Raw genomic sequence first — 24,970 nt, 5'->3', positions numbered from 1 at the left:
AAAATATAATAATTAGTTATTTTTTGTATTACGTCAATAATAATAATGTGAAATTCTTTCAAATTACTATTCTTCTGTGTCATGTACTACATTGAGAATAATTATCGTTAAATTGACAATTTCTTAAGTCCCATCTCAGTTTTGAATTGCCTTCAATTTAGTCAATGATAGTAATAGAATAATACCCTTTGTTCATCTTTGTGTTGAAATATTAATCCTGATTTAGAAAATGTAGTGTCGAACCAGTGAGCTTGTTTGAAGTGTATCAGTAGCCTAGCAAGTTTCCTTTGTAGCCAAAGTCTTAGTCGGTATCCAAGCCCAATCTATATTACATAGGACTCTACAATTTACATATTTGTGCTCTTTTTCTTATTTCATTAATATTAATCAGACACAGGGTGTGTAGTGATATTCTGTTTCCGCATTTATCACACTGTCGATTTGCAAGCATTGACTGCAGATCTCCTGTTGAGGATCAAATGAGGTGTTCCATGAATTCATTTCATTGTATATATTATTTATTCTAAGAGAGGATTGGCTTTGGCTGAATGATACAACCTGTGCCAAAGCGAAGGTGCGCTCTGCCGTTCTCAAAGACGGACCCGCCCTGAATGCAAATGAGATGAGAGGCCAGACGATGGCTCCTGGAACGGTGAGGCGGGGTTGACTCGGTCGACTTAGCAACGGCGGCTACGCACGGTAACCAGCCGCGGCGTAACCGTTCGAGAACAAGAGATACCAAAGCCCATGAATCAAACTGGGTAATGGGGAAGGCCAAAAGTAATAAATAATACAGTAACAAGCCTAACTAATGAGCTGTTGCCAAGGTGCATTTCACAGACTCATCCTCTATATAAAAAGCCACTAATAATCCCAGGGAGCAGGCAGATGATGAAGCTTCGCCATAAGGCAACACCTGTGCAATTAAAACCACGGATTCTTTTGCACGTTTCATTAATTTCAGGATTTTGTAAAGGCCCAATGAGTACACTAATAATCTAGTCTACTTGACTCCCTGTCTAGTCGAAACAGGGTGTCTAATTAGGTAAAGGTAATTAATTAGAGATAAATGAAGCTAATCAGACCCAGTTAGCACTCCCTCCGTCTCTGTAGTAAGACGTTGAGGCCTCCTACACTTTCACAGGATGTGTCAGTGTCCCCTCATTTAACGTTTAAAAACTGTATCGATCTGTAACAGAAAGTACAAATCACATTCTTATCATGAGCATTGAAATGAGTGCTGTGCTCCATTTGTAAATTGGTTATTTTGGCTCTATATTCCAGCACATTGGAATTCAAATGAAACAATGAGTATGAAGGCAAAGTGTAGACTGTCAGCTCTAATTTGAGCGAATTTGCATCCCTATTTGGTGATCTGTGTAGGGATTCAATTCATGCGTAGGAATTTTTTACACATAGTCCCCCATTTCAGTGGAACTAAAGTAACTGGACAGTTAGCTCCTCAGCTGTTTCTTGTCCAACTGTGTGTTGCTGCAATAGTCTATGCACAAGAAAGCTAACAAAAGGTCTAGAGTTGATTCTAGGTGAGCAGTTTGCATTTGGAACCTATTGCCATGAGGACCAAAGAGGTGTCAGTGCCTCTAAAGCCATCATGGAGGCCTTCATGAGGCTGACAAATCAGAATAAATCGATCAGAGAAATAGCCAAAACAGTGGGTGTGTCAAAATCAACTGCAGGAACACGCTGGTGAGCTTTCAATTGTGAAGAAAAACCAATTTTAACTGTCCAACAAATCAAGAACACTCACTAGGAAATAAGCATTTATGTGGCAAAGACTGCCATGAAAAGAAAACTTCACCAGCGTAACCTCAGAAGGTAAAAAGTACATTAAAAAACTGTAGTTCGAGAACAATGTTTTATGAACAGATCAGATGAGTATTAACCTGTACCAAAGTGATGGAAAGAAGAACATTTGGAGAAAGAAAGAAGCTGCTTATGGTGCAAAGCATACCACATACCACTGTGGAATAAGGTGGAGGTAGTGTTATGGTTTGAGCATGTACAGCAGCCACTGGAATTGGCTCACTTGTCTTTATTGATGATGTGGCAGCTGATGGCAGCATGAGGGTGAACTCTGAAGTGTACAGAAACATCTTATCTGCTCAGATCCAAAACAGATGCCTCGAAACTCATGAGACGGCACTTCACTGTGCCAAAATCCTCAAAAGACAGGAAATTAAATTGATCTAACATCAGCCTGCTCTCCGTCAAGGTGTGTCAGCACCGATCTTTCAGAACTGCTACAGCCCTGCATATGTCTACTGTACTTTAAACAACATGTACCCATCACTGGGCATATTGCTTAAAGGGGATATTTCACTTTGGTATAACACAAGTAATTATGTGGAGCTCACCCCATTGTATTTGAGTAGCGTGAATACAAGCAACATCAGCTGTCCCTGTTGACCGTTAACGGCAGCACCGTTCCTCTCGGTTTTCAGGTTCCCATTCACTCCCATGCAACCTCGCCGGAATTATCATTTTAGAAGTACGGAGGATAATAGATTGATAAAAGAGAGTCCTACCGACATTGAATATATATATATATATATATATATATATATATATATATATACCAACTGACAGTAGACATGTACACGTGTACATGAAAATCCACAAAGAATATAGAGCATTTCCCTGAAAATAATATTGTTTATGAAAAAAATCAACAAGAAAACAAAGCCAAATAAATATATAAATAACTAAATAATGGCGGACTCATCCCCTCCGGAAAATGAAAAGGCAACAGAATAATGTGGTGAGCTTGGTAGCAAAAGCAGATTCAGCAGGTTCCTACTTTTCCCACCAGCCTTTAATTGGTGAATTAGGGTCTTATTGTGCTGATGGTCGTGGAGGCAGTGCAATGTTTAACGCAGCATCACATTAGCAGGATATGTATATGAAATCCTTCCTCTTCGTTCTGCATTTTTTCATCAACACAGCCTCCACAAGAATACATTAAATCATGTGCACCTAGTGCACGGCTCACATTGCCTCAGTTCTAATTATAAAATCAAGTGCCAGAGCTGTGTACTGAGACCAAAATGCATATGAGGAATTTTTGCATCGAAAAAAACCTCAGTGATGTGGAACCAGGAAGGAGGATTTTTTTTATAATTCTTTTTCTTTTTTTTATATTACAAGTACCAATCATGTCCAATTGTCACTTATAAATATTCAGGTCTTTTCAGCAGAAGGAAATCTTTAGAAAACTGCACTTTAATGGTTATTATAATGGATGTTGACTTTGCATAAAAATGAGGAGAGAAAAAGAAGAGAGCGAGAGGAAGAAAGAAAAAAGACAAAGTTTGAGGGGCTGGTCGGGATGCTTCTGTCGCAGTCGCGCGGAGGAATATTTTCGGAATGTTATTATTTTTTCCTCCCGGTACACAGGGGAGTCGTCTGCTACAAGCCGGCAGGGCGCTCCCTTGGTACACATTATTAGAAGCTTTTTTACACGAGACAAGCAGGCAATTTGGCTGTCATTGGGATTGTTTGAAGAGAATATGTTTATCCGCGCGATACTCAAGGGGGACCGTATCAAAAAGCAGATCACCCATGAGCACTTGACACTGCTGTTATGCATTTGTCAATATTACGGTTAATAAATGGGCCTGCCGTGCTAAATTGGGAGCGGGGCATTGTCGCCGCCCAAATGTGATGTGACCTTCGACCCCCCCTTGTCACCGCTCCCGACCTGCATTTCCTTCTGCTGCCGATGCTAATTTCTCAAAGGAGAGTACACTTCAGACCCCGCTATTTGTGTAATCTTTTCCTGTTTAAAATGCTAACGAGCTAAACCAGTAGTTTTGGTGCCGGTAGAGAAGCAGTTACAACAGTCATGCTTATCACTGTAAGTGACCATTTTAAAATAATTTGCTCATGATTTGCTCAAAATCACTGTGACAATTGTCATTCTTAATCCAACATTGGGGACAGGCACAAATTTTTTTTTTGCTAGAATTCACGTTATGATGAAATTTACATCAATTACAGAGAATATTAAAAGGTGTGTGGAAAAACTGTGCATCTAATCCAGAGATTGGCATTACATATGATACACAGTCAATTCAGATTTTATTAAAAAACAAGTTATTATTTGTTACTGTAGCAATAATAAAGGCACTTGAAAGGGCAAGCTAATCCCTTCTTGTGAGTTTGATCATCAGGTAAAAGCGGCAGCCGAGAAGAGCCAGCGTTTTGCTGGGCCGGTTCGGCTGGGTCAGTGTCCGTTCGCGGTACGTGCGGCGGGAGAGACGCGCGCGAGCGCGACTGTCACACGCGGAGCGAGGGGGGATAATGCCGCCATCACCGGTCGAAAGTGCCGGAGACGGCGGGCCGTTTACAATTGAAATGAGACGGAACGGAGGCGTACCGATCCTCATTATCCCATCTCTCAAAGGGAGAGAGAGAGAGAGAGAGAGAGAGAGAGAGAGAGCGCGCGGGGCGGGCGAGACAGACAGGGACAGTAAGCAGGGAGGGGAAAGACAAAGGCAAACACCGCGCCGCGAAAAACAAGGGCCGCTGCCACCGCTGACAGGGCGGCGGGATCCTCGGCGTCTGGATTCGCGCTCCCCCCTTGTCAGCCCGGCTCCGGGTGCGTTCCCCGGGAAACCGACCGCGCGCTCCACTTTGAGAAAAACCTCGGCGAAAGTTTGGCTGCGGTTTCAGGCGGAGCCCTGGTGCGCCGTGGTCTACGCGGGCGTCGGTTTCGCCGGAGCCGATTGCGAAAATCCCGACGGCGGTGTTTAGCTAGCTCGGCTACATCGAGCTCCCTTCCAGACGGCTCTTACTGGCGCGATTAGAGCGCGGCGGAGATGAAAGGTGTTCGGGTGTATTTTTTAAATTGTTGATTTTCCACTTAATGATGGCGGGTGCAATTAAAAGCTCGCTCCGGGCTTTCTGTGTCCTTGTGCAAAAGTATCAATTAGATGTGTGAGAGTGCGTGCATGTGTATGCGTGTGCATTTGTGTACGTGTGTATACGCATTTGTGTATGCGCATGTGCATCTTTACCTATGACCATATAGGATAAGATGGAGGATGCCGTTAAGGGTAAAAATGAGTGCTATAGCACCAGCAGTTGTGAATGTTATTCTTGATTTTTTTATGAAACCCTTTCATGTCATGGCACCATTTTTGTTATTCATGAAACCAAGTCTAATTTAACAGTCACTTGAGTTAAAAATGAGGACTAGGTGACGAGTGATATGAAATGAAAATGAATTTACAGTATGTGAATGCACTGTTTTTATTTATGGGAAGAAGATCAATTATAGGGAGGTATAGAATGTACTGCACATACATCCAGTGATAGCTGTGCTCCTGTCCTCATTAATCTAATAGTAAAATGTAGGAGGACTTATCAATTCGCAGTCCTGGACATTCAGAAATACTATAGCTTAATATTCAAAAATGAATCATCTTAGTGCAGAAGATAACAGCTGAAAACTGATGGAGTTTTCTCAATTTTAGGTGCAGACATAACCTTCGTCAAACAAGTCTTTATTTTCAGCCTGCTTGGATTACAGGATAATGTTTCAGGTTTAGAGCTACAGTTAGAACGAGTATGTGTGTACACATAATCTGTGCGTGTGTGTGTGTGTGTGTGTGTGTGTGGTGGGGGGTGGTTGTAGGAACTGTTCACAAAGGCCTAATTTTCCTACGGAAATTCTACGATTCCTTGACATTCATTTCGGTAAAACTGAAATTACATTAAATAATGTCTGTGACATCTAGTGTAACATTCCTTTTTTCTGAAGAAGTAAAACACTATATAGGGCAGACATCATGGTGCGTGATCCTGACTGTTTCTGTGTTGCATTCTTTTTCATTAGAGACGAACTGCCCCGGGGAGAGGGGTGCAGGGGGCCCACAGAATGGTAAATACGATTATAACAATGCTCAAAAGTCGCCTGGAAGACAAGAGTGACTGATTATTAGCTTAGCATTTCCTGCACGGCGCAGAGGCTTTTATCGTGAACATTCATTGCAAGTGCCAGGCACTTTCAGTTGGCATTTCATCACGTGCAACTTTGGCCCTGTGAAATCCACTGTAATTTCACTAACAGTCACTAAATTTGAAAACGCGGTGCATTATGAAGCCGAGGCTGTGAAGTACGGAATCGTGAAGAGCATTTTTTGTGGCTGTGGCGCCTGATCTGCTTTTTGATACCTTGAGGCACGGAGCTGGAGTTTTTTGCATGAACTTTGGACACTTAAATGCTAAAATGCTACTGATTTCGGATGATAATCGGCACTCTAATAGAAGCTGATCCGCAGCGTAGCTTGGAGTCCTGTTGCACGTTTGGGATTAAATGTGAGCCGACAGTTTAAAAAAGCTGCAGACACTGAAAGATAAGACTGCGTATCCTTGTTGCTGGCTGAACGGGAACATGTCTTCCAGCGTGTTATGTATCAGGGTCGCTAAGCGCTGATCTGTGCCGAGAAGACGGCAAGTGAAGCTGGCAGCGAAGAGTAGAAACAAGGCTACAGTGGTGCAAGAACAGAAAGGACCTTTCAAGCCCATAATACCAAAAAACACGAGGATAGAAAAAAAGCCCATCCCTGAAACACCGCTCCAGGAAGATGAAACGCAGTGTGGGCTCTTCTCTTAGATGCTTGCAACTATCTGGGTAGCCATTTGACCTTGAATGGCTGCTAAACATTCCAAATTAGCAACATTTTTTATATTGATGAAGAATATATTTACACTCCACATTTCACAAATTGTAATGCCACTCAGAGAGCTACTCATTAAGTCCCCCGTAGGGGTCAGTGTTTTCTTTTAGGCTCTAGGTGGTCTGTCGGCACAGTGAGGAAATAAGCTATCAGCTGAAACTGTCATTTACACCAACAGAGCACGCTTGCCCCCAGCTAGCACGTAGCATTATGCTGTAAGTGCAGCTCTGGGGAATAATTCTGCCAAAAACGATGACCACACAGTGAAAGGAGGACTGCGCGGTAAAGGGCTAAAACGTCAGGCAGGTGACACTACCGGTATGCATATCAACCTTAAAATGAAGCACTCTGGCGTCTCAGCTGACCAAGGGGAAATACAGACAACTCTGCTCATATTTTGTGCAAGCAGTGCTCCTGAGGCAATGCACCATACATTCTTCCAGAAACATTAGAAAACACTCACCACAAACATGATTTAAAAATTATCTGCAGCCCAACCAGATAATATAAGGATCTTTAAATATGCACTACAGGCATTGCCACTTTCCTGATGTACATTAGTTATGTAATACTGGTTTCAGTTCTCGGTTCAGTCTTAGTAAAGGTAAGGAATATATATACACTGTAAACATTTTGGCTGTAAATTTACAGCAAGTTACTGGCTACTAGTTGCAGTACTTCTACAGGAAGGTTCACAGTTATTTGCTGCAATTAATTGCATTTATATAGCTAATTTCCCACACTCAAAGTGCTTTACAGTGATGAGGAGGAAACCTGCCTCAACATCCACCAATGTGTTGCATCCACTTAGGTAATGCATGGCTGCCATTTTGTGCCAGACTGCTCACCACACATCAGCTGAGGTAGAGAGGGAGAGAACAATTTTTTAGCCAATTAAAGGGGTGATTAGGTGGTAGGTTGAAAGAGCCAGGTTGGGAATTAAGCCAGGACACCAGGTAACCCCCAATTCTTTGCAAAGAGTTTTATGGGGTCTTTAACGACCACAGTGAGTCAGGACCTTGGATTTATGTCTCATCCAAAAGACAGCATTTCCTTCAGCACTGTGTCCCCATCACTGCACTGGGGATTATCGAACCAGAAGGAGGACCGCCCCTTACTAGCCCACGACACCACTTCAAGCAGCAACTTAAAGTACTAACCAAGAAATAATTTCTTCATTATGGTGAGAATTCTTTGGTCATCCACTGTAGAAGTCATCCTTGGCCTATCAAGCCTGTTGTGACAAGTGCTCTTTATTCTTAAAAATGTTCCAAACTGTTGATTTTGGTAAGTGTAAAGTTTGGCCTATGTCTCTGATTGCATTTTTTATACTTTCCAGCCTCATAATGCCTTCTTTGACTTACATTGGCACAACTTTGGCCCTCATGTTGACAAATGCAATAACAGATTCCAAAGACTATCAAAACTAGATGCCGAAAGTGCTTATACCTGCACTATGGAAGGAACAAACACACCTGACACACTTGTGATGTCATTTGTCCTTCGTATAAAATATGCTGCAATTTCTGCATAGTGAAAATGTGGAAAAATACCCTTAAATAAATCTGAGAATCAATTTCACCACATGTGAATTGTTTAATTACAAATAAAAAATTGCAGAGTACAGAACCAAATCAAGAATAAAAAAAATGCATGTTTTTGTCCCAAACATTATGGAGCTCCCTGTATATATATATATATATATATATATATATGAGTCCCCCTTTAATAGTTCTAAGTGTTGAGGAATGCCCCACTCATTGCGAATGCCCTTATTGTCAAGCCACAGTCATAAGACATAGTGCGCTGTGTGGCGATGAAGAATGAGGTGCAGTAACCCAAAAATGGAACAAGGCACTTAAAATTGGTGAGGAAAACCATGAGAGACAAAGTGGAATTTACATCACATGTGGATTTATTACTTGTGAGCATGTTCTGAATTGCATTTCCACATTTATTCAATTTTATTTTCTCAAGAGCAAAAAGGTGTCAAAATATACTTGTGCTGAGACATTTGATATCGTCTTTTCTTGCCGTCGTGGACATACCTCTCTGTGCTTTTTCCAGTTTCTCTCCTTTTTCAGTTCTTAATCCCAACTGTGTCATAGACCTGAGTAAAGATGTAGGTTATGTATATGTTGCACTCTATGGAACTACTGTTGGAATTAAATGAATGTGGTAAAACATATTTTTTATAGATTATGTGCAAGAATCAAGACTATATATATATATATATATATATATATATATGGTATTTGCATTGTCGTTGTAAATGCAATTGTGAGTGTTCTAGCAGTGCTGCTTGCAAGTATCAGTATCATTAACTTGTATTGGGATCTGAGAATTCATGTCAGTAATGCTGAGGCCACGATGCATTAACAGTTCAACTAAGTGTGATTTGCAAAGTGCAATGACACGCATAGTATTTACTATAAATCATAGCGGTGTTGAGAGCGACCGACTCAAAGTGTAGCCTCGCGTATTGCAGATGAATAGAGGAATAGGCCGATGTACAACAGAGCAGGAAAACTTCAATCTCGAGTACATTTTGAATTTGCATTCAGATGAATGACTAGCTAGCTAAATGAGCTTGAGCTAATTCTGTGAAAGACAACGCTCCAATTAATTCCCATTAATTTGTAGTTATTTCATTTGAATGATTCATTCTGACATTTATACACAAAATGGAAACTTTTCATTATCAATAAGCTAATGTTACTTGAAAGCATTTCTTTGTGGTTTCTTTTTTATCATTTCCATCAAAGTTGAAACCATCTGGTTCCTATAGAATCTCCTGTAGACGTGTTTCGGTTCTGTAAGAACAATGCGTTTATGTGTATGTCTTGTAGGTATCAGGCGCGTGTTTGAGAATCGCCATTTTCCATTTTTGTGTTTCCCCCCTGGTGGTATATAGAGGTTTTAAATAATTCATTTGTATACATTTGATCCGCTCGGAGAGCTGGAGGATGGCGGAAAGTGGGGTGCCATATAGAAACACAATGGCTTCCTATGGGAGGGTGGCAGGATATGAGGAATTGCTGGCAGTAGGCAAGGGAGGTGGTATGATGGGGGGGGGGGGGGAGGAGGAGGTTATGACTACAATCTATAGTGCCTTTTCACACACAAATAAAGCTATAAAAAAATACAACACATTGGTATTGGTATTGATTCTTGACTTCAGCTGATTCTATTAGCCAGCACTGAATGTCAGTATCAGCCAAGGAGAAATGGTATCAGTGCACCTATATTAATTATGGTACATTTAAATGCTTTCAAAATGCAAATAGAAATGTAGCTCCTAAAACTGGCCGGATAACTGTCAAATATAAAAGACCTCTGCTCTTCATTGTCCTCACATCAGAAATGCCCGTTTCATCGCAACCTCTGTTCAAATTTGCATTGGTAAGTAGCACGCAGTCTGAGAACGAGGCCTGGATTTGGAGGTGCGGAACAGCTGCTAAACACTGACAGCCACAATGAGTCTTTTTGCGTGTAATTTATGAATATATGCACCTGTATGTTTAATTTATTATTTACTGGCATAGCTTTTGTTTATGTTGCTTCGAATACACAGTCCCTTCCGCAGAACTGGCTCTAAAATTCTGCATTCTGAGAACCAACCACTTCCTAGCATTACCAATGATGTTCGAACTCTCCCTGGAAAGATCCTTTTCCAAAAACTACCCGGCCATTAGTAGCGGACTACTGTCAGTTTGCCCTTCAGACCCACATTAACATACTGTGTGCGGCGTCTCAGCTCGTGATAAATCGGAAAGCGCGGAAGGCGACGCAATTACTCGCAAGACGGATCTGCCCGTCCAGCCCATCCCCCCCCGACTATATATTCTTAAAAACGGCCATCGCTGTAAATCACCTCGTCAAGGAGACGGTGTCACGCGGCGCCGCCGTTGCCGGGCTGACAAAGTGTTTGTTAAGAAGTTTAATTAGTAATGGGTGGTCCCGGAGGCCCGGCGTGGCGCGGGGTGTAAATGGGGAAGATGTCCCATCCTGCTCGCTGCGCGGCGGAGCGCGCAGATGTGCCGGCGGAGAAAACTGTGAATGGACAAACGATAACAGAACGCTCCCCAACTCCAACAACAGCTCGTTAGCAATCTGTCAGAGATTTTAATTTGTGCCTTGGCGTTCATAATGCAGCGATATCACATAATCAGGAGGAAGGAATCTATGGGATGCATAATTAGAACGGAAGAAACTAGGACGGTTATATTGTGTGCAGGAAAATGGCAGAAATAGCGGTTTGTTTTTTTTTTTTTTGCTGCTGTCATTGCCGTTCTTGCGGCTGCTGCCGCGGCTTCTTCTGGTTGTTGTTTACATTTCCACTGTTGTTATTGTTTTCTATGTCGCTATTATTATTATTATAGTAATACCAATTATAATATTATGATAATCAGGTTAATCTATTTTAGGCTAGGCTTTTTTTTCCCTTTGCTTCCCCAGTTGGGATGATACGCTCGGCACAGTAGGCCTACTCCGTGAGGCAACACTACAGCAGTGCCACATGCTTTATTATTATTATGATTATTTCTGATGCATTTAATAACCAGGGCTTTTAGCTTTGAAGGCAATCTTTGGGGAATATCAAATTTAAGCATTCTCTTCTGCCCCGGATTCCTTGGGTAGCTGAATCTCAGTTAATTAGCCCTGTACCTGTAGGCAAACTATTTTATTTTCCTTTTCTGTTTTCCTCCTGTAAGTTACAATATTATTAGGCCCTGCTGTGGACTCCCCCACCCACCCATCCCCCTGTTTTGTAATCAGAGTGCTCCATCAACACCCATGTTATTTTTTTACATGCAAATTGGGCTGTACATCCCCCCCTCCCTTCCCCCTACACACGCGCGCACACACACACACACACACACACACACACACACGCACTCCCATCCATTAGTCAGAGCAGCCCACGGAGGTCCCGGATGGGCTAATGTGTACAGCATCCTGTACAGCCGTGGAGAAAGATCTCCTGTGTCTCCTTAAGGCCCTTTTAATTCAGTCCACATCGCTCTCCGCGCTCTCTCGTTTCTCTCATGCTTGAACGGTGTTCAAAATTCCTCGCGATCCTCCGTCCTACAGAAGTTAAGCCTGGGACCTTTTAAAAGCATTTTAGAAATCAATAGACGTCCCCAGCGAGGCGTTCGTGCGCCGGGCTGAACCTTTCGTCATCAGCCGCGGAAGCCTGTCACAAATATCGCAACGCTGCGGAAATTCCAAAAAGAACACCAAGCGATCACCGCAAGCAATACGGTGTACACTAAAGAGATGCTTTACACCGCCAAAGGGGGTACTGCCAGGTACTCCCCACGACCTGCAACGGATGTTGTTCACGGCGATATGCAGAACATATACACCGGGGGTTTCTTTTGAAGGAAGTGTAGTGTTAGATGAATACATTTGGAAAGTCATTATTTAAAGAAGACTTTATTTTTTCCTCTGGTTTCGTCTCGTATCTGTGTATGTAACTGAGATTCGGCAGAAAAATGTTGTCTCAGCGTAAATGCCTTGTTCTGTGGAAGTCACACGTGTCTGTTTTAACTCCTTGAGAAATATACAGTAATTATACAATTATATATTGATTTGTGATTTTAAAAATTCCAGTTCAAGCAAGGCTTGTTCTATTGCACATGGCTTTTACTATCTTGAAACACACATTTTTTTCTGAATTGGGTGGAGGGTTCCTTTCAGTTCTTTCCACTGTGCTTCCATACCATCAGAATCCAATCAGGGCATGAAGGAGGATGGGCATCTCTTGTAGAACAGATATTTTTATAGGTGGAAAAAAGCTGGCCCATTTTTCACATATAGAGTGTGTTCATTGGATGGTTCAAAACATTAGCTTAATTGTATGTACGTAGCTCTAGCTGCAACTGCAGCTACCTAGCTTGCCTTGAGTGAGTTGAGACAGCTCGAAACAGTCTTCTAAGTAACTCTATCTAACAGCAAAAATCTTAAACTACTGCAGCTATCTAACCTTCTATTTCTTTATACATGCATTTTATGCAGTGCTGTTGTGCATTCTCCTTTTACGGACAGCCCAGTGAACAGCACTAAACAGTACACTGAATGGTACACAACCGTAGTTTTGCAATTGGCTCATGAATGCTTTCAGTATTCCGAATTCTCCATCAAACATTTACATTCTAATTCTACTCTTATACATGGTATGGTTGATGGAGAGCTAATATTTTTGACTTTCAAATGTTAGTGTTTTCATGCTACAGACCAATCATCTTTTAAGAAAGGCTAATCACGGTCGTTTAAACAACATATGCGGTAGATTATAATACCATTCTTTACATGAGAAAAGAAACCAAAATTATTGTATACTTCAGTTACACACAATTAATTCCCGTCTTTTGATTTTGGTCCAAATTCGATCTGTTTGGCTACCAGATAAAAATGGAGCTTGAGAGTGTGAAAGCAGCTTTACTTCGAGAATTTTTATCTCCTTTGCAAAAATGCTGTGTTGAATTGCTCCTGGGGCATTTTATATTGAGGAAATGTGCTCAAAATTTTTCACACAGATATGCACAGGGTGGCTGAGAAAGGAACATTATATGTATCTGCCATTTATTATCTGACTGAGGGAGTGATGTGGCAGGCAAGCAGATCTTAACAACATTGTAAAGCCTGCTGACAAGCCCTCATAAGTACACAGTGATCACAGGCAATAAAACCATGCAGATGGTGGCATATGATGAGCTCCCTGCGTGCGGAATACAAATTTGCCTGGCGTCTGCCTGCGCCCCCACCGAAGGGCTGCTAGCGCTCTCGCGCGCGTACTGACGTCACGGTTGACGCTGCTTGTCATTGGACGAGTGCGGTCGCCCGCCGCCCCTTCCTGCGCCCCGCGTCGGAGACCCGCGCGGGCCGCGGGCGGGGCCGCGCCAGATCTGTCCTTTAACCTCCGCATCCTGACTGCCCCGCGTGTAATTGGGCGGTCAGCTTCTCAGCTAATTAGCGGCTTGTTTGTGAGTGCTCCTGCGGAGGGGGAGGTGGTTTGGTTTGGGGGGGTGGGGTGGGGGGGGGGAGTGTGCCGTGCCCCCGGCATTTGGGGCTGGCACGATAGCGTGGTACAGGCGCTGGTGACGAGGCTCGCGGGCAGGCCAGAGGGCGGCAGAGCTCTGTAGTAGGCCGACTTTGGTCTTTGACTGTAGGGTAGAGGTCGCGGAGAGGCCCCACCCCCCACCCCCCAGACCCCCGACTGCCCTTGTGCAGACGCTCCACGCTCCAGTGTTCCGTCGCAGTGGTGTCTGTGACGCCACAACGCCCCTCGTTCTGTATGATATCATCAGCATCTGCAGACCTGACACTGCGTGTCCAGCCAATGGCGTGCAACCCGAGCCAGTTTCCACTCTGACTGCTGGTGGCAGAGCCCTGACCGGGGCTGAAAGAACTATCCAGGGAGAGAGAGTGACAGCAGAACCAGGGCTTGCCCAGTTACAGCATGGCTGCTGACTGGAATTAACTCAGCCCTATGCGCAGTATTGACCTTTCCTTTTTATCCCTACCCACACACACACACACACACACACACACACGCATACACACACACACAGCACACAACACAACACACACACACCACACACACACACACACACCACACCAAACAAACACACACAACACACACACACACACACACACAACACACACACAGGCACACACACACACACACACACAACACACACACACAGAGCACACACACACACACAGAACAATCACACACCACACACACACCTTACAGAAGAATCAAACACCACACACACACACACGACACTCAGCACCCACACAGCCACACCGACCGATCCCTACCGTGGCTTCGCACGGCATATTTTAATGCGGGCTAGGTTTTTGGCGTGTGCGTGGTCAGCCTGCCCTGTGAGTTAGTTTGGGGGAGGGGGGCTGTGGGTAGGAAGGGGTGGTGGTGGGGTGGGGGGGGGGGGGCGTTGATGATGCGGAGGGAACCCTCCTCATCAATCTGGTCCGTGGTCAGGCCTGGTGGTCGGCAGTAGGGGTTAGTGTAAGCCGCAGATGCCGTCTGATTGATGCTGGCCGGCACCCTCACGCTGAGACCTGGCTTGTAGAACACACTGAGCACACAGGTGCTGCGGTGTTTTTTTCCGTTAGCTCTGCAGACCCCTGTTTAGTAGCGGGGCTCGTCTGCTCAAAGACTGGCTAAACTGAGGTGGGTAACTCGATCAGGGGTGGGCGGAATTCGGGGCAGAGGTGCCTGTGAAGCTTTCTGTACATTTTTGGCTGTGTGCTTGATGGGAACCTGGGGGATCTGGGGAGGGTTTCTTTTATTGTATTTCAGGCCAACCTAAAAATGGAAGGGAAATAGTTCTTGTCTTTTGAGGGGAAGTGCTCTCCCCTCTTCAGTTGAGTTTTTCAGATATTAACTCCATTGCAAAAGAAGGAACCATATTTCTTGCTCATAATATCACACATAGGAGAGTATTATAAGGGTTGCTAACAGGCTAAAAAAAATCTGAGACCAAAATCTTTCACAGGACCTCATTTTATTATCTCGCTTTTGTACTTTAGGAAAATAAAAGTTTTTAATATATATACCTAATTTAATAACAGAAAAAACAGTGTATTAACTATCCAATTACAGAATAATTATCTATTCCATTAATATATGGAATATATTTTTGTACCCTTGTTTCGAAAGATGGATTTCACATATTTAACAAAAATACTTGAATTACTGTTTTGGTTCATTAATCTGGTGCATAAAAGCAGCAGACACGGAGCATTATGGTGTTTTATAAATATTGGCACATCTTGATGGATGTAGAAGCTGTACCTGGAGATGGGCCAATATTAATGCATTCCAAGCACTCTCATGCATTATTACCATAGAAAATGTTTTATACACACATGTAAACACAACCCACATGCACACACACACACACACACACACACACACATGGATTTGGATAGCAGAGGTAATAATCAAGACAGAATGTTTATAAATACTCTGTAGCAGCTTTAATTTGACAGAAAAAAGGAAATGACAACTTTATTGTGAAGTTTTATTGCAGAATTACATAATATAAAAAACAACAATTCACATAAAATTAGCAGCCAGGAATAAAAAAGTAGGGCGTTTAAACAAAATGTCTGCTAATGTATACTTTATATCACAAAGTTTCCCTAACCAATTTTACAACAAAGCTCTCTCTCCACCGAGAACTGTCTTGTCTAAAATTGTAAAATCTCTCTTTCTCTCTCTTACCTTTAAAGGTAATTGGGCTGTGCTCTAAAAAACTGAACATATTAATATGCAAACATGGTGCAGATTCTTTCTCATGAGAGTTCTCCTTTATATAGATCAATATAGTCTGCATCGTTTTTGACATGTATAGCAACACATTGCATACTGAAAGATAGTTATTGACTTAACTTTTGCTTACAAATAAGTGTCCTGGCAAAGTCCCCATACGACCTTTCTTAGTTCGGGGTCCTGGTCATCCCCAAGGTTAACTGGCTCAATAATTTCCTTCCTCTTCATCAAAGCTGATGCATAGTGAGTGTTTTGGCATAAAAATCTTCTTCTTCTTCTTCTTCTTCTTCTTCTTCTTCTTCTTCTTCTTCTTCTTCTTCTTCTTCTTCTTCTTCTTCTTCTTCTTCTTATTATTATTACTTTATTATTGTTTGTTTTGTTGTAGTAGTAGTAGTAGTGTTATTGTAAATAAATGCAAGACTTTTTTGTAAGCACCGTTAGGTAAATTCACAGATGATCAAACCTTAACTCACTGTGTTAGTAATTTAAAAAGGGCACTGACATGTACATTTCAGCTTTCACTTAAGTGCACATTTTGAATCCAGGCCATTGTCATTGAACAATGGGTTTACACTATGACCCCTGCAGGCCTATCATTGCTATTTTCTGAAGAGCGATGCCATGTTCTTGGATTATATAAAGGTAACCTCATATTTAGATGATATACAGTATAAGATAACCTTACATGATTTTGTTAGCTTGATACTGAAAACATTGTAAATATGAACCATTCTGTAGGATATGCTTTGGGGTCTTTCAGCTGCAGGACCACCCCCTCCTTCCCCTTCCTCCGGGTAGTCCTAAATGCTGAGCCTACAGTGTAAAATAAGTGCTTCTCCAGAGATGGCCATTCCACTGAATTACCTTCTACATCTGTGGAAGAATGTACAAGATGTGCATGCTAACGTGTGACCATTAATCACAGAAAGACAGTCAATTAAGACTCCAGAGTCATAAGATTCTTACCAGTAAAGGTGTCACAATGCAATAAAATCTGCAACATTGGAACCAGATGAGTTTCTTCCAAATTAGAGACATCACAATAATTTAAATATGTAAATACACTTCTGACTATAATGTCCCAAAATGACAAGTGAACACTGTGCAAGGATTAATGATAAACCAATTCCCATTTTAGTTCGTAAGTACTATGACTGTGAGACTTCATTGGTTGAATGTTAAAATATAATACAATGCCAAACAGCAATTTTTATGTAGTTGGGCCTGCTTCAATTGATTGCCAGAAAATGGCGGTCTCTCCCTATCTCTCTCTCTCTCTCTTATCAAGTTGGCCTATGAGGCACCAGGCTTGTTGACCTTGACACAGACAGTTCTATACATTGTCAGTCTATTCATTCCTCCTTCCTTTCCTGAGGGACTCTGGCATAAATATCTTCCCTTTATGTTAAGTGTCAACCAGTGCTGGAACAGAGGGTTGTACATTCGGCCTTCATCTTTATGCACTCATTACCTTTTGTTGCATTCAACACAATACTTTAGCTGAGCGTTATGCAGAGACAATGGTTTAAATTTGCTTTGCACTTCATCAAAATGGACTCTAAAAAAACCAATCCATTTGCAAGAGAAAGGGCGGCAATATCCTCCCAGCTCATTTGCGTATTGTTGTGGGAGAGCCAGAGCTGATTTTGTTGTTTGACAGCTTAGTTAGCAGTACCAATAGTTGTGAAATATCACACATTTCATAATGGTGAATGTGTTTTTCAATTTCTAAGCAAACGGCAGAATTTAAACTGAAAGTGGTCTCGGAATACAAAACAAAAAAACATGAGTTATATTTTTTTTAGAAAAGAATTCCACTGGCATAAAATTTCACCGTAGCTCAGTTATGCAGTTGTTCATCACTTTCATTTGCAAAAATAAGACATTTCGCAGATAAAATAGCTTTAGTGATGTGTATTATTTCAGAGTCCTCAGATCACTGGCTCAGGAATAATCATCCATTTTTAAAAAAAAAATCCCTCCCCGATGCATAACAGAATGTTATAACCAAGGTACAGCGGTGACAGCGCCATCCTACCAAAAAATACAAAATCCCATCACAGAAGTGTTTCTGTCTTCCCATGTGCATAAACAAGCGGTTGACATAAGTTAATTATTAATTAAACATGAGGTAGTAACATAACACCAGTATAATGAAAGAGTCCCTGTAGAGGGCCCCTAAACAAACTAGGCGTGAGCAGGTACTGGATCCCCTCTAATGTGCAGTGTCTCTGGTGAGGCTGTCAGCTCACTAATGAGGTGTTTGTAGACCCTGGGTACACAGTGACAATGACCTCCGACCTCTGCCCATATCGTCTGGGGAGCTTTAGAGGGAAGAATGGAAAGTGCTGGTAGGATGCAGTTTTACATGGCGCAGGGATATTCTTCAAGGGCTTGCCTCGCTCCACAGCTTGCCAATTACTTTTCGTACCTTCTCGCCCTAAATGTCGTGCGTCTGTTACTCGCCGCGCGCTACTCAGCTAGCGGTTTCACACGAGTGTTCGCCGCGCAGAACCGCCGCAGATCTCCGTTACCTCGTCCTTGTTAACGCCGCTCCGTCGACGAGCGAAAGAGCGGCGCGGGGCTCTGCCGTAATGGCGATGATTAACGTCTGCCGCTCCCGAAGTTGCAGATGGCGCGCGCGTTTGGGGAAACGGTTAAAGCCCCTTCATCGCGAACCTCCGCAGCGAACCAAAGCGGAAGGCTGTATGGCGCCGATTTGCCTTTGAGGACGCGGTGAAACGCGGCGCTGCGTGGGCCGTGCGTGCGGGAAAGGACTCTTTCGTTATGGCGTTTGCGCGAACGTTTAAGAATGCGGAGAGTTTCCTGCCTTTTGCCCAAACCATCTTGTGTTTTGGGCAAAAGGCAGCTTGGTTATTGGAAAAGAACAGATGCACGAGGTTTGCACATTGCACAGAGAGAATTGCAAAATATATGGAATTGCTAAGGAGAACAATGGCCTCTGATAGAATTCAAGTGAACAGAAATGACCAATCGTATAAACGTCAAGTAAGGTGTTCTTCCTTATCTCATCGCACTTTATTAATTATTCCAGATAAAATAACCATTGACACCTCAACGCATCCCATACAGAAGCTGCACTCTTTGAGACACTCATAGCTGGTCGACAATCTGGTGGAAAATCCACATTTGCTTTCGAGGGCGCCAGCAGTGCACACCATAACAGCTATACTCAACAATGGTAAAAACCCATCTAATTAACCCTCCTGGTACAGCGCCATGTGATTAAATGTGACTGAGATGCCCCTCAGGGTTCTTACAGCTGAAAACATTTGCAATAATCATTTGTTTTGCTTTACTATTTAAATCCATTTCAGAGCTTGATGCCGAGATAATTACCAGCTTCATCTCCTGAGTTTTTTGTACATCCAATGTTCATTAATAACAATAAAAGGTTGGAGGTTAAAAACTCATTTAATTGCCTTTATGTTAATGACATTATGAATAGCCGTAGCTGCAAGATTCTAATTCTGTCCAGTATCTAGTTTGCACGCCAAGCCCCTGGAGAACTGCTCATTTTACCAGCATTACGGATGCAGAGCTCTTCCCTTGCAGGTGGGTTCCTCTACATAATCAGAATTAATGTGCGGCACATTTTTACCAGAGATGAAGAACGTGCTCTCCGAGCAGGGAATTATCCACAGAGCTCGGCGAGGAAGAGTCACACTCGCGTGCACCCATTTTGTAAACTCCGAATGCATGCAAACTCATTAAAAACAATTTACTGTTTCTTAGTCCCCTAAATGTTATTTACAGCTTGACAGTCTTTTAGAAGCAAATTCATTCCCACCTCAGAAAATGTGCAAACCAGTAGTGCTGTGATGACTAAATTAGCAGGCTGCTAAGAAATAATAGTAATGAATATGCCTTTCAGCAAAGCTATTTTAGCCATGAATATTGCGGGGTGTGTGTGTATGGGGGGGAGGGTGGGGGGGGATTTCAAAGGAGCTTTGGCCTTTTAACTAATTCAGATTCCTAATAGCTAAAAAGCTGTTCAGGAAAGTAGTTTTGATATTAAGGTTATCAAAGACAAAGCAACTGGCCGGGGGGAGGGGGTTGGGGGGGGGGGGGGGGGTTGGTGCTCAGCTCTATAGCCCTTGTACTTGTGCAAAAAAATAATTACTGTGCCAGAGAAGCAATATTAGAAAACTTACCTGGAGGGAGGGAGGGGCATTTAAGGATGTATTTGTATTGAAAACAAAATATTAGTGTTTATCAACAATGCTATCACTGCAATCAATGTCTTCTGTTTCATAAGCATCGCACGTAACCTAAATCAAATAATTATTACACACAATGTCCTTTAAAAAGCATGTCATCCCTTTTCTCAATATCTACTCCTGAGGAAAAAAAAAAAACATTAAATAAATCTTATAGGACAAGACACCAAAGCACCAGTAGTCTTCCCCCCATTCCTCCCTACGCAAGATGGATGAAGCGCTACATAAATATTTTTTTGATATGCCAACAATATGTAGTGTAATGAAGAAAACTATAAACCATGAGGAGTTGTTAGTGCACAAGTATCGCCAAGACAGAAATGAGGCCAAGGGGATGATGAATGGGTACATCTCCCCGAGCTAAAGGATGACCTGGATACTCCTTCGGATCCCCGCGCCAAGTGGGCCAACATTTTTCACCACCGTACTTAGCCGCGGACAGACTGAGGGCCTCCTTCAATACGCCTGACCTGCAGTGTCCCCTCCGCACCGCTCCGAACTGTGATCACTGGCTGGGCCCGTAATTTGATCAAATAGCATGCACCTTTCCCTACCACTTATTGGCCAATTAAGTCAAGTTCTCACGCAGGGGGTCCAGCTGGCTGCATGTTATCCGGGATGAATTGATTGAAGCCATTCTGCAATCTATGAACCCGCTTTAATGATCTAGGTGATAATACTTGTAATTCTTCTCAGTCATGGGACTGTGGCGCAGCTGTTGCCTCGGTAATCCTTGTCCTGATACACTGAAGTACCAGCAAAGCATTAATCTGCCCCTCCGATTCCCCTGTCCTCCCTCCCCCTTGCCTGATAACCATGACTACGTCTGTGAAATGTGACATTTAGGGTGTGGGTGGGGGGTGGGGTTGGGGGTTGGGGGTGGGGTGAGTGGGGGGGTGGGTAGAACGGAAAGGAGAGAAAAAAGCGGCGAAGGACGTGGCTTCCGTATTTTCACCCGTCAGGCCGCTAACGCGGAAGCTACCGGACAAAGCTAGCCGCTTATGGCTTTGGCACAGTTGTCAGAAAAAAAATGCATGATGAATAATGACTTGGGGGGGTGAGGAAAAAACAACTCTGGATATTTGCATATATACGAGTAAATAAAATACATTGTTTTCCTGGTCTTACAGCAGTGCTGTAAAACAGGGACCGCAACATGCATTTAGCCTTTAGCCACTCAGCTAAAATTCAACATTATCATAATGAAGTCTAAACGCATCTAAATGTTAGGCATTTAAAAACAAGGGTTGAAGTTGCATTAAATGTATTCAAATGCCATAACAAAAATATATTTAAAATATGCATGAATACATTATAATTGTTATGGTATGGTCATGCTAGTACAGATATGTGTGCACGCACACGCTCTATATACAGTGCCTTGTATATGCATAAATTCCCGCATATGTCTTTAACTAGTATATGCCTTATTGTGCCTTTAAAAATTTTATAATGATGGAAATTATTACTAGCTAATCTCAATGCCTTCATACTTCTTTATAAGAAGATATTTTAAATTCTAAGCCCAAATTAAAGATACAAGAGTCTGGAATGGAATTTTAATCATGTTTTGCAAGAAGGCAAATGCATTCTTTTAAAGACCGAATCTGAATTGTCTTTTAAGTTGACTTCAGAGAAGCAGAAATGCACTGGATGTGGTTTGAAAGGAGCTACCTCCCCGCCTCCTTCCTCTTCCGTCAGATCTTAAATGATTTTTGATCAGGAAATCACAGAAAGGCCACGGTGGAACGGGAGCGCACTCTCAGGCACTGAGATCACCGCTGGGTTCTTTTGTGGAGGAAATCTCTGCAGTCTCCGCAAAGAGACGCACCTCGACCTTCCACACATAATTCTTGCCTCCTAAAGCATGAGCAGGAACCTGGGGAGTGGGGAACCGGTGAACAGTGCAGGCGCTTGCACGAGCACGCGCACGCGCACACGCTCACGCCCGCGTGCACCGTTGTGCGTTGCACACTTAGCGCAAACGGACACGGATGACCTCGTACGCCGAGCCGCGGAAGGGTCAACCTCGGCGTCCTCGGAGATTTCAGTGCCCCGGGGGTCGAAGGTCACCAAATCCAGGTGGAGTCTGGGACAAATTTATCAAGGGAACGAGATCATGTAGAGTTTTAAGTGTTGTCACAGGGGTACTGCAGTTGTGCCAGCTGGTGCTCTATGGCAAAGACAACATTCACCTGCCATTAACAATAAAAAGGCTCGCGCAACACCAAAGCAACCCATTCATTATGCTGGTCTCCTGGTTTTCTTTTTACTTTTCTTGTTTCTCTGGGGAGGTGTACTGGGATATGTGTACTGACGTCTGTGCATGTGCTCCTAAATAAAATACAAACATGAATGAATATTATTTTTGCAAAGAAAACTACGATTTATCGTTGTTATTTTTTTCCATATAGCAATTTGTTTAATGCAAAAGTGTTGCATATCGTAATTTATAATAGAAAGATCCACTTCATAATATAACATGCATATAATGATATAATTGCACAAATATATACAATATGTCACATACTAAAATACCCAAACAAGGAATAAATAACAAATGAATAATTAATGAATTAAGGGGCAGATTAGGGTAAATACTAATTTGGATGCTATTCTCTGAAGTGATACTTTGCATGCCACAAAAGATTTTCCTATTAAGGATGAAAAATTTGGGTAGCAAGCACTGCTGGCAAGCTGGATCAGCCTCATAATAAACAATTTAGCAGAGGCGGTAATTACAGCATTAAACCTAATTTAGAAGGGCTTTTGGCATCCGGGAGCCTGATATTGCTGTCTGTTGCATTTGTCTATTTATGATATAAGGATATGCGCAGCGATGGAAGTGACAGCCTGCAACATTAGTCTTACTACATTCCTGCCTCTCTCACCCCCCCCCCCCCCCCACCCCCATACCCGCTCCCCCCCCCCACAAAATATTACACCAGTTCTTGTCTGAAGGAATATAGTTCAATTAAATAGCTGTCTTTTGTCTAAAATCTCTCTCTCTCTTTTTCTCTCTCTCTCCCCCCCCTCTCTCTGTATGTATGGTTGTGGGGGGGGGGGGCTCTGTGGCAGAAACATGGAAGGCAGCACCAATAAATGCGTACAGGCTGGAAGCTCCGCGGCAATTATGCGCGGGTTGAACTGATCTTCGAGGTCACCGGGCAATTGAGCTAAAAGACATTATGTACATTAGCAGCGAATTACGAAAGAAAGAAATTTGGGTGGGGGTTCAGAAGAAAGGAGGAGGGGCGATGAAAAAAGAAAGCAGCAATCACATTACCCGGGCCTGTAAACATAAGGATTCGCGAGCGTCTGTTGGTTTCTCTCCTTATTATTTTTGGCAGGGTTGCATATGTTCCCTGTGCTTACTCGTGGTGGCTGGCTGATTATCATTCCAATCAGCAGAGGGGGAGAGAGTCACATTAATTTGTAGTAATTAATAGCACTGATGCATCTGACAGCGCATGTTAACGAGCCTCTTTGATTGTTTGGTTCTCTAACCGCGGCGCTTCTTGTTTGCATCACCTCCGAGGAATTCATAATATCAAAGCTTAACGCTATCTGATACTTGTCAAAATGCAATTTATAAAAGTTTAATTCTTTTATTGATTTAGTTTGGTTTGATGCCTGCAGAGTCAGCTCCCATGATAGAACTTAGTGGATTCAAATGCTTGTCACCAGCTCGGCCTCCTTTTTGCAGGGAACAATTGCCATAGGCCAGCCCAACAGGCATGGTTTAATTGCCATTAATTAAAAGCATAAATCTTTTTTTCTTCACTTGCTCTGCTCTTAAACAGGGCTTCGTGTATCTGTTTTTTTTTCCCCCCTGTGCTTGTCAGAACCCCTCATGGCTAGCTAGGATTAACCCTTTCTCTGCTCTCTCTCTTTCTCTCTCTCTCTCTCTCTCTCTCTCTCTCTCTCTCTCTCTCTCTCTCTCTCTCTCTCTCTCTCTCTCTCTCTCTCCTCTCTCTCCTCTCTCTCTCTCTCTCTCTCTCTCTCCTTCTCTCTCTCTCTCTCTCTCTCTCTCTCTCTCTCTCTCTCTCTCTCTCTCTCTCTCTCTCTCTCTCTCTCTCTCTCTCTCTCTTTTCAGCAGACTGTTCCGGAACCGTATTTTAGCACACTCCCCTGCATGATCTGATGTGAAGTGTGAGCGACGCAGTGATATTTAGCAAACTGGATTTCTTCTTTATTGCGGTATAATGAGGTCAAATGAATCCCTCCACGAGTCGTACGCATGCTTAAATGGCTTTTGCGTCAAATCCTTTTTGACAGCGAATAAAACAGCAGGCAAACAGAACATTAGCTCCCAGAGAGAGGACCGGAAAATCACCACACAAAACCATTTCACATATCTTTTATGTCCCTGCTGAATTAGCTCCTCTTTATCCACCATTTTCCTTTTAATTAGATTTTGTTTTTCTCTGTGTACACAAGCCTCCTCTTTCATAGCTGCCACTCATTTGCCTCTTTATATTTTTAGCAGTTTAGTTTATAACCGTCAAGCGATAATTAAACCTCAGTTAAAAAGGCAGCGATGGCTCTATTCACTTAGGATGAGTAACAAGAGAGAAAGAGAGAGACCATTATATGCTTCATTTATGAATGATCCGGTGAGGTTTGGAAGCAAGGTAAATTCCTGCCCGGCGCCGTGCAATTAGCCTACGAAAAAAAAAAAGATGTGATCAGCTGTGAGCCGTTACCGGATGGCGGTGTCG

At 42.8% G+C, this 24,970-nt stretch overlaps 1 protein-coding gene across 1 annotated transcript in view; it reads left to right on the top strand.

Annotated features, from left to right (window-relative positions):
* The window catches only part of barhl2 (BarH-like homeobox 2), a 60,830-nt gene that overhangs the window by 18,875 nt on the left and 16,985 nt on the right, over nt 1-24,970 (top strand). The gene's annotated exons all lie outside the window — the stretch shown is intronic.

The sequence above is a fragment of the Anguilla rostrata genome, chromosome 4 (genome assembly GCF_018555375.3).
Source record: "Anguilla rostrata isolate EN2019 chromosome 4, ASM1855537v3, whole genome shotgun sequence".
Classification (NCBI taxonomy): Eukaryota; Metazoa; Chordata; class Actinopteri; order Anguilliformes; family Anguillidae; genus Anguilla; species Anguilla rostrata.
The sequence above is the reverse complement of the archived record's forward strand: the minus strand, read 5'-3'. Positions and strand labels throughout refer to the sequence as shown.